At 39.6% G+C, this 10,216-nt stretch overlaps 1 long non-coding RNA gene across 1 annotated transcript in view; it reads right to left on the minus strand.

Annotated features, from left to right (window-relative positions):
- The window catches only part of LOC118929806 (uncharacterized), a 63,806-nt gene extending 54,444 nt beyond the window's left edge, over nucleotides 1–9,362 (minus strand). Inside the window, exon 1 of the long non-coding RNA XR_008994013.1 lies at nucleotides 9,241–9,362. This is a non-coding gene — a long non-coding RNA (uncharacterized LOC118929806). The remainder of the gene's footprint in view (nucleotides 1–9,240) is intronic.
- Nucleotides 9,363–10,216: the final 854 nt, after the last annotated feature.

The following is a 10,216-nucleotide window of genomic DNA, read 5'->3' on the forward strand; positions in this document are numbered from 1 at the left end:
CTCAGCTTTCTGGCCGCCTGCTGGTGTCTAACAGACTACTTTAAGGCTCAGTAGTTTAAAACAAACATTTTATTTTGCTCACAATTTTTGTCTCTCAGTGATTCAGGAAGGGCTCAGAGGGGTGGATTACCTCTGATCTGCATGGTGTTGGGAGGGGCTGGAGGCTCCATTTCCAAGATGGTTCTTCACTCCTAAGTTTGGCACTAGGAGTCCTTGACCTATCTGTCGGCCTGCCTCTCTTCCTGCCCACTCCCTCACCTTGACCTGGGCTCCTTGCAGCATGGTGTCCCCAGGGTATGACTTGCTTCCTACAAGGCTGCTTAGGGTTCCAAGAGAGTGTCCCTGGGGGTGCAGCCAGAGGTGGCAAGGATTCTGGTGACCTGACCTGGGATAACTCTCACCACATCCTATTAATCAAGCAGGCCACAAAACCAGCCCATAGTCAAGGGAATAGGAATCAGATTCCATCTCTCAACGGGAAATGTCACAAAGAATGTGTAGCCAGCTTTAATCTACCACAGGGGACAATAAATAAAGCAGAACGGTTCAAGTAAATAGTCAATGCCCCAAAGGCAGGAGCAAGTGTCAAAGAGAGAGACAGAGAGTGAATATAGAGGGTTTGAACGGGGTGGAGGTCAATAGATGGGAACATTTAAAGAATAACACATTTTCTCCTGGCATATCCTTTCTTGTGGAACTACATTCTAGACAAAAGAGAGCAATGAGAGGATAGGATTAAGGATGGTGGCATGAGAGGTGAGACAGAGGCTTCCTCCTAAAACCGCATATAATACAAAAATATAATTAATACAACTAATCCTGAAAGAGCAACAGGAAAGAGGACTGTGCCAGACCGCATACACCTGGAGAAAAGAGCGGACCTCACAGAACAGGGTTAACATACCAAACCTGTGGCCTGGCGGGATCCAAGCCCTCCCCCACCCCAGCTCACAGGCGGGAGGAAGAGAAACAGAGCAGAGAGGGAGTGGAGGCCTGGGACTGCTGAATACCTAACTCTGGAGATCTTCTCTGGGAACAAAAACCTACATTTCATGGTGTTTGCATTATACTCTCGTGACTGGTGGGTTGGAAAGCTAAGACAGGCAGAATTCCTGGAGAGACTGAGATTCAAACTGCTTGTGGAAAGCAGGGATCCATATCCAGCTGCTCTGGGAAAAGAAAGGTGGGCAGTCTGAGAGACGTCCTAACAATGAAGCCCTCAGCGAGAGGGCTGCTAAAGGGGCAAGGACTGCACAGAGCTTACTGCTCAGGAGAAAGGACAGGTAGACAAAATGGTCCAAGTGCACTCTGCCCAGCAGGTTGGGAGCTTTCACAATCTTCAGGTGTTCCAGCTCCCTGGCTGCCTACATAGCTCCAAGGTCCCCCTCTGTGATACGCAGCCTACTGCACCTTTCTCCCAGCCAGCCCCATCTGGCTCTCAAACTGGCAAACCCTACCCTGGCGTGAGGCCAACCAGAGGGAAGATCTGTCTACAACAACTACAAACGCAAAGTATAGATGCTTATACCTACGTGATCGGCCCACTGGTTCAGGCAGTGAAGAAAGTCATAGCAGCCAGGAAGCAGGAAACAGCTCTTTCCTTCCCCTAGGCAAGAATACCACTGTGCTATGACCTACGACATTGCTTCAGGGACTGAGCAGCTCCAGAGAGCAGAGCTTCTGGACACTAGAGGGCGCCATATACAATTATGAAACACCAAATGAACCTGGTTCTGAGTAAAATTATTAATACAACTCTGGAGAAAGATTTAAATGACATTGACCTCATGAATCTTCCTAAAAGGGAGTACAAGATAAAAATCATTAACATGCTCATGGAGGTACAGGAAGATATTCAAGAACTCAGGGATGAATTCCAGTCGGAGAGCCAATCATTGAAGAGCACAATGGAGGGTATTAAAAGGAAATTGGATACAGTGGAGGAGATGATAAATGAAGTAGAAACTAGAGAAGAAGAATATAAGGAAGCTGAGGCACATAGAGAGACAAAGGATCTCTAAGAATGAAAGAATATTGAGAGAACTGTATGACCAATCCAAATGGAACAATATTTGCTTATATGGGTACCAGAAGAAGAAGAGAGAGTAAAAGGGATAGAAAGTGTCTTTGAGGAGGTAACTGCTGAAAACACCCCAATCTGGGGAAGGAGATAAGTTTCTGAGGCCATGGAGGTGCACAGATCTCCCAACACAAGGGACCCAAGATAGACAACACCAAGACATATAATAATTAAAATGGCAAAGATCAAGGACAAGGACAGAATGTTAAAAACAGCCAGAGAGAGAAAAAAGACCACCTACAAAGGAAAACCCATCAGACTATCAGACTTCTCAACAGAAACCTTACAGGCCAGAAGGGAGTGGCATGATGTATTTAATGCAATGAACCAGAAGGGTCTCAAACCAATATTACTTTATCTGGAAAGATTATCATTTAAATTTGAATGAGGGATTAAATAATTTCCAGATAAGCAAAACCTGAGAGAATTTACCTACCACAAACCATCTCTACAGTCTATTTTGGAGGGACTGATATAGAGGAAAGTGTTCTTAAGGTTTAATAGCTGTCAGCAGAGGTAATAAAAACACAGTAAAGAAAGTAGAACAGCTAATTACTAAGCATATGCAAAATTAAATTAACTATCCCCAAAGTCAATCAAGGGAGAGACAGAGTACAGAATATGATACCTAATATATAAAGAATGGAGGAAGAAGAATAAGGAGGAGAAAAAAAAAGAACCTTTAGATTGTGTTTGTAATAGCATATTAAGTGAGTTAAGTTAGACTCTTAGTAAGGAAGTTAACCTTGAACCTTTGGTAACCACGAATCTAAAGCCTGCAATAGCAATAAGTACATACCTATCAATAATCACCCTAAATGTAAATGGACTGAATGCACCAAATCAAAGACACAGAGTCACTGCATGGATAAAAAAATAAGACCCATCTCTATGCTGCCTACAAGAGACTCACTTTAAACCCAAAGATATACACAGACTAAAAGTGAAGGGATGGAAAAAGATATTTCGTGCAACTAAAAGGGAGAAAAAAGCAGGAGTTGCAGTACTTCTATCAGATAAAACAGACTTCCAAACAAAGAAAGTCACAAGAGACAAAGAAGGACTTTATATAATGATAAAAGGATCAATCCAACAGTAAGATATAACAATTATAAATATCTATGTGCCCAACACAGGAGAACCTACATATGTGAAACAAATACTAACAGACTTAAAAAGGGGAAATAGAATGCAATGCATTCATTCTAGGAGGCTTCAACACTCCACTCACTCTGAAGGACAGATCAACCTGACAGAAAATAAGTAAGGAGACAGAGGCACTGAAGACATTAGAACAGATGGACCTATCAGACATCTATAGAACTCTACACCCAACAGCAGCAGGATACACATTCTTCTCAAGCACACATGGTGGAACATTTTCAAGAACATAAACATATACTAGGCCACAAAAAGACCCTCAGTAAATTCAAAAGTATTGAAATTGTACCAACCAGTTTCTCAGACCACAAAGGAAACTAAAATAAATTATGCAAAGAAAATGAAAAATCCCACAAACACATGGATGATTCACAACATGATCCTAAATAACCAATGTATCAATGACCAAATAAAAGCCGAGATCAAGCCATATATGGACACAAATGACAACATTAATTCAACACCACAAAATCTGTGGGATGAAGCGAAGGCCGAGCTGAGAGGAAAGTATATTGCAATACTCAGGAAAGTATTTTACCTCAGGAAAGAAGCAAAATCCCATATGAACACTCTAAACTCACAATGAATGAAACTAGGAAAAGAAGAACAAATGAGGCCCAAAGTCAGTAGAAGGAGGGACATAATAAAGATTAGACCAGAAATAAAATTGAGAAGAATAAAACAATGAAAAGAATCAATGAAAGCAAGAGCTGGTTCTTTGAGAAAATAAACAACATAGAAAAATGCCTAGCCAGACTCAAGAAAAAAAGAGAGTCTACACACATAAACAGAATCAGAAATGAGAAAGGAAAAATCACTATGGATGCCACAGAAATACAAAGAATTATTAGAGAATACTATGAAAAATTATATGCTAACAAACTGGATAACATAAAAGAAATAGACAACTTCCAAGAAAAATACAACCTTCCAGGGATGACTCAAAAAGAAACAGAAAATCTGAAGAGACCAATTACCAGCAATGAAATTGAACTGGTAATCAAAATCCTACCTAAGAACAAAATCCCTGGACAAGATGACTTCACTGATGAATTTTATCAAACATTTAGTGAAAACCTAATACCCATCCTCCTTAACATTTTCTAAAGAGTAGAAGAAGAGGGAATACTTCCAAAATCATTCTATGAACTAAGCATCACTCTAATACCAAAACCAGGCAAAGACACCACAAAAAAAGAAAATTACAGACCAATATCCCTGATGAACATAGATGCAAAAATACTCAACAAAATATAAGTAAATTGAATTCAAAAATACATCAAAAAGATCAACATTATGATCAAGTAGGATTTATTCCAGGGATGCAAGGATGGTACAACATTCGAAAATCCATCAACATCATCCACCACATCAAAAAAAGTAAGGCCAAAAACCACATGATCATCTCTATAGATGCTAAAAAGGCATATGACAAAATTCAACATCCATGCATGATAAAAACTCTCAACAGAAAGGGTATAGAGGGCAAATACCTCAACATAATAAATGTCATATAGGACAAACCCACAGCCAACATCATACTTAACAGCGAGAAGCTGAAAGCTTTTCCTTTAAGATTGGGAACAAGACAAAGATGCCCACTCTCCCCACTTCTATTCAACTTAGTACTGGAAGTCCTAGCCACAGCAATCAGACAACACAAAGAAATAAAAGGCATCCACATTGGCAGGAAGAAGTTAAACTGTCCCTGTTTGCAGATGACATGATATTGTACATAGAAAACCCTAAAGATTCCACTTCCAAACTACTAGATCTTATTATATCTGAATTCAGCAAAGTTACATGATTCAAAATTAATATGCAGAAATCTGGGGCATTCCTATACACTAACAATGAACTAGCAGAGAGAGATATCAGGAAAAAAATTCCATTCACAGTTGCATCAAAAAGAATAAAATACCTAGGAATAAATCTAACCAAGGAAGTGGAAGACCTAGACTCTGAAAAGTACAAGACAATCATGAGAGAAATTAAAGAAGATAACAATAAATGGAAACATCCTGTGCTCATGGAGAGGAAGAATTAATATAGTCAAAATGGCCATCCTGCCTAAAGCAATCTACAGATTCAATTCAATTCCTATCAAAATACCAACAGCATTCTTCAATGAACTAGAGAAAATCATTCTAAAATTCATATGGAACCACAAAAAAAGCCCGAACAGCCAAAGCAATCCTGAGAAGGAAGAATAAAGCTTGGGGGATTATGTTCCCCAACTTCAAGCTCTACTACAAAGCTACAGTAATCAAAACACCTTGATACTGGCACAAGAACAGACCCATAGACCAATGGAACAGACTAGAGAGTGCTGATATAAACTCAACCATGTATGCTCAATTAATATTTGATAAAGGAGCCATGGACATACAATGGGGAAAAGAGAGCCTCTTCAACAGCTGGTGTTCGCAAATCTGGACAGCTAAATGCAAGAGAATGAAACCGAATTATTGTCTAACTCCATCCTCACTTTATAACAGTTATTCTTCTATATCAAACAGGAATTTTTAGATGTAATAACAAATTACAATCATAAACCCTAGTTGTAAACACTAATATGGTATTAATACATATTTCTGGAGTTCCAATCATAGGCAGAAACAATGACATATAGATTCAATAAGTAAACAATTGAAACTAGAATCCTTTAAACCCACACTCTAGAGTATTGTCAGAATTTTCACTAAATAATCTGGGACTCCTTAGGCAATTTCCCCAGAATACAGTGGGATACACGAGAACTTTTTTAAATATCTGAACTATCAGAAGACTATCAAACCTCCCAACAAACAAAATATCAGGCACAGATGGCTTCACTGATGAGATCCACCAAACATGTAAACAAGAATAAATACAGAACCTTCTCACATTCCACAAAAATAGAAGAGGAGAAACACTTCTCAGCTCATTTTAAGAGGCCCGACACCCAGAAAATTGCAAGCCAATATCCTAATGAACATAGATGCAAACCCTCCAAAATGCTAGCAAAATGAATTCAACTATACATTAAAAGGATCACACATCATAATCAAGTGGGATTTATTCCAGAAATGCAAACATGGTTCCACATCCACAAAATAGTGTTACACAGCATGTTAAGAAAGTGAATCATAAAAATTGTATGATCATCTCAACAGATACAGAAAAAGCACTTGAGAAATGCTTACACATCTATTCATGATAAAAACTCTCAACAAAGTATGTATAGAGGGAATATACCTCAACATAATAAAAGTCATGTGGTAAGACAACAGCTAAAATCATAAACAACGTGAAAAACTGAAAACTTTTCCTCTAAGATCAGAACAAGACAAGGGTGCCAGTCCTGCATTTTTTTTCAACAGAGTACTGGAACTCAAAGCCAGAGCAATTAGGCAAGAAAGAGAAATAAAAGGCACCCAAATCAGAACAAAAAAAGCAAAACCGTCATTATCTGTATATGACATATTATATATATAAAACTCTGAAGACTCAAAAAGCTGTTACAGCTAACTGAATCAAGTCAATAATATTGAGAATGTAATATACAAAACTCAGCTGTATTTCTACACACTAATAGTGAACTATCAGAAAGAGATATTAAGAAAATACTCCCATTTATATATTGCATTGAAAATAATGAAATACCCATGAATAAATCTAAACCACTGAGGTGAAAAATCTGTATGCTGAGAACTGTTTAAGACACTGATGAAAGAAGTTGAAGAATATGGAAAGAAATGGAAAAAGTCTGTGCTCATAGAATCAAACGATTAGCATGACATACTACTCAAAGCAATCCACAGATTCAATGTGACCCCTTATCAAAACTCCAGTGGCCCTTTTCATGGAACTAGAACAAACCTAAAATGCGTATGGAACCACAAAAGCCTGAATAGCCAAAGCAATCTTGAGAAAGAACAACAAAGCTGGAGGCATCAAGCTCCCTGACTTCAAACTATATTAATAAAGCTATAATAATCAAAACACTACAGTACAGACACCTGGATCCATGGAACAGAATAGAGAGCTCAGAGATACACCCAGTCATAGAGGGTTAATTAACTTACAACAAAGGAGCCAGGAATATACAGTGGGAAAGGACAATCTTTTCAACAAATGGCTGGGAAAACTGCACAGCAAAATGACAAAACTGGATGATTATCTTAAACCATAGACAAAAAGCAACTCAAAATGGATCAAAGACTGAAACAATAAGACCTGAAATCATAAACTTCCTAGAAGAAAACATAGAGGGTAAGTTCACTGACACTGGTCTTGTTGATGGTTTTTTGAATTTGACACCAAGACTGAAAGAAGGCAACAAAAGTAAAAAGAAAAAGTAGGGCTATATCAAACTAAAAGGCTTCTGTACAGCAAAGAAGAAATCAACAAAATAAAAAGACAATCTATAGATTGAGAGAAAATATTTTCAAATCACGTATCTGATAAGCTATTAATTTCTAAAATATAGGAAGACAATACAATTCACTAAGGGGAAAAAAGCCACCAAACAACCCAATTACAAAATGGGCAGGGATGTAAATAGACATTTTTCCAAAGAATACTTACAAATAGCCAATGGGTATATGAAAAAGTGCCCCACATCACCAATCATCAAGGAAATGCAAATTGAAACCACAATGAGATATCACCTCATTCCTGTTAGAATGTCTTATTATCAGAAAAGCAAGTAATACCAAGTGCTGGCGAGGATGCGGAGAAAAGGGTTCCCTTTCGGTGCACTGTTAGAATGTAAATTGGTTCTGCTACTATTTAAAACAGTATGGAGCTTCAATAAAAAATAAAAAATGGAACTACCACATGATCCAGCAATTACACTTCTGAGTATTCATCCAAAGGAGGTGAAATCACAATCCTAAAATACCTGCTCTGTTCACTGCAGGATTGTTCACAATATCCAGGACATAGAAACAATCTAAGTGTCCACTGATGGATGAAAGGACAAAGAAAATGATGTATATATAATATATATATGTATATATATATGTGTGTATATATATATACACACACACACACACACACAATGGGATCTTATTCAGTTACCAAAAAATGGAAATTCTGCCATTTGTAACAACATGGATGTGCCCTAAGTGAAATAAGACAAATACTGTATGATATCACTTACATTTGGAATCTAAAACAAAACAAAACAAAAAAGAGAGAATTCATACATATACAGAACAGACTGGTGAATACCAGACAAGGCGGGCGAGAGGGGTAGGGGTAGGCACAATGGGTGAAGGTCAAGAGTTACAAACTTCCAGTTACCAGATGCAGAAGTCCTGAGATGTAATATACAGCATGGTGAATATAGTTAAAAATGTTGTATTTGTATATTTAAATGTTGGGAGAGTAGATATTAAAAGTTCTCATCCCATTTGTTCGTTATGCATCAGAAGATTGGAAACTGATGAAAATTAGGCTTGGGGTGGATTAATGATTGTGCATTGAGTATTGACCCCCCTATACAGAAATTTATTGTTGTTAACAACTATTTGATCAATAAATATGAGAGATGCCCTCACAAAAAAAATATATATATATATATATATATGTATATATAAACACACTTCTAATTGTAAAATAAATAAGTAACCGGGATGTAATGTATAGCATAAGGAATATAGTCAAAATATTGTAACAACTTGGTATGGTGATAGCTGGTACCTAGAATTATCATGTATATAAATGTTGAATCGCTGTGTCGTACACCTGAAACTAATGTAATGTAATACTGTGTGTCAACTACCCTTCAATTAAAAAAAAAAAAAAAGTTCTCATCCCAAAAATGAAAGAATCCTAACTATATATAGTGATGGATGTTTACTAAACTTACTGCTGTAATCATTTCACAATGTATAATAGATATATCAAATCATTATGTTGTACACCTAAAACTAACACAATACAGGATGTCAATATATCTCAATTATAAAACTATTAATTTTAGAATTATCCAGCAGCACTTTAAAACTCACAATTATAGGCGTGCCATCCTGGTGGTGGGCGCGGGCAGGTCCGAGGACACCCCTGAGTGGTGCCAGGAGGCAGCGAGGGGCCGCCGCTCACTGCAGGGATGCCCCGGTGGCTGTGCTCTGGCTGCTGGGCACAGGCCTTCAGGGAACCTCGGCGGTGGTGGCGCGGGGGGCGAGGGGGGCTGCCGCTGCCTGGGGAAGGAGGTGCGGGTGTCTGAGAGAGGCCGGGTGGGTAGGCCTGCCCTCGCATGCCCCCCCCAAGTCCACTGGTCCCGGAGGCCCTAGCCGCCCACTCCCGATGTCTCCCCATCCCCGAGGTTCCCCAAGCTCGCCCCGGAGGCATGCCCGGGCAGTGGGGACTTGGCGGCCAGCGGGTAGCGACGGTGGGAGACTGCATGCGCACGCATGTGAGCAGAAGGGCCTGCGGGGCTGCCACGCAGTCGCTGTCGGAGAATCACCCCAGGATCAGTGCAGTGCGCTGCCTGACGGGGGAGGCCGAGGAAGCCTGGCGGATCCATGGTGAGAGAGCTCGGCAGCTCCCCAGGGAAAAGCAGGACACCCGCTGGGAGCTCAAGCTGCTGCTGCTCGCCTCTTCGATCATTTTTCCCCCCCTGGGCCTCATTGTTACCTGGTCTTGAATCTACATTTCTTTGGTATCATTAATATACAATTACATGAGCAACATTATGGTTACTAGACTCCCCCCGTCATCAAGTACCCACCACATACCCCATTACACTCACTGTCCATCAGTGTAGTAAGATCTATAGAATCACTACTTGTTCTCTGTGCTATACTGCCTTCCTTGTGGCAAGCCCCACCCCACCTTATGTGTGCTAATCGTAAGGCCCCTTTCCCCCGCTTATCCCTCCCTTCCCACCTAGCCTCCCCAGTCCCTTTCCCTTTGGTAACTGTTATCCATTCTTTGGTTTTGTGAGTCTGCTCCTGTTTTGTTCCATCAGTTTTTTTCTTTGTTCTT

This window comes from Manis pentadactyla, chromosome 15 (assembly GCF_030020395.1).
Source record: "Manis pentadactyla isolate mManPen7 chromosome 15, mManPen7.hap1, whole genome shotgun sequence".
In the NCBI taxonomy this organism is placed as follows: domain Eukaryota; kingdom Metazoa; phylum Chordata; class Mammalia; order Pholidota; family Manidae; genus Manis; species Manis pentadactyla.